The sequence below is a fragment of the Myotis brandtii genome, unplaced genomic scaffold (genome assembly GCF_000412655.1).
Source record: "Myotis brandtii unplaced genomic scaffold, ASM41265v1 scaffold231, whole genome shotgun sequence".
In the NCBI taxonomy this organism is placed as follows: Eukaryota; Metazoa; Chordata; class Mammalia; order Chiroptera; family Vespertilionidae; genus Myotis; species Myotis brandtii.
The window spans coordinates 1,058,234-1,058,619 of NW_005358689.1; the positions used below are offsets into that span (position 1 = coordinate 1,058,234).

At 59.6% G+C, this 386-nt stretch overlaps 1 protein-coding gene across 1 annotated transcript in view; it reads left to right on the top strand.

Annotated features, from left to right (window-relative positions):
* Positions 1–386, top strand: part of LOC102240228 (calpain-2 catalytic subunit) — a gene marked incomplete at its 5' end in the record, with an annotated part of 33,594 nt that overhangs the window by 9,472 nt on the left and 23,736 nt on the right. The window lies entirely within an intron of this gene.

Consider the following 386-nt stretch of genomic DNA (forward strand, 5'->3'; position numbering starts at 1 on the left):
GAGGGGGGGCTGGGTCTGGAGGCAGGGCCTGGGGGTGGGAGCAGGTCCCCTGGTGTGGCCGAGAGCTCAGTCCTCAGTGTTTGCATACACCTGTGAGCAATGCAGTTTGCAAAGGACAGAGAAGCAGCAGAAAGCTCCTGCCTGCTCTTGACCCTGTGAGGGTGGCCAGGGCGCCCTGGTTCAGGCGAGGAGGGAGGTAGATAGGACAGGTGCTCAGGGAGTAACTGGGGGTTAAAAAGGTTATTATTTGGGGTCTGAACCCCAGTGTTAAGGAGCTGCTCACTGCCCTTTTATGCTGGTCAATGAGAAATGTTCGTAAAAGCTGAAGGGGCAGGGCAGAGTGCTGGCGGGGGTGTGGTTGGGGGGGCGGGGACCAGGGCCGCTGT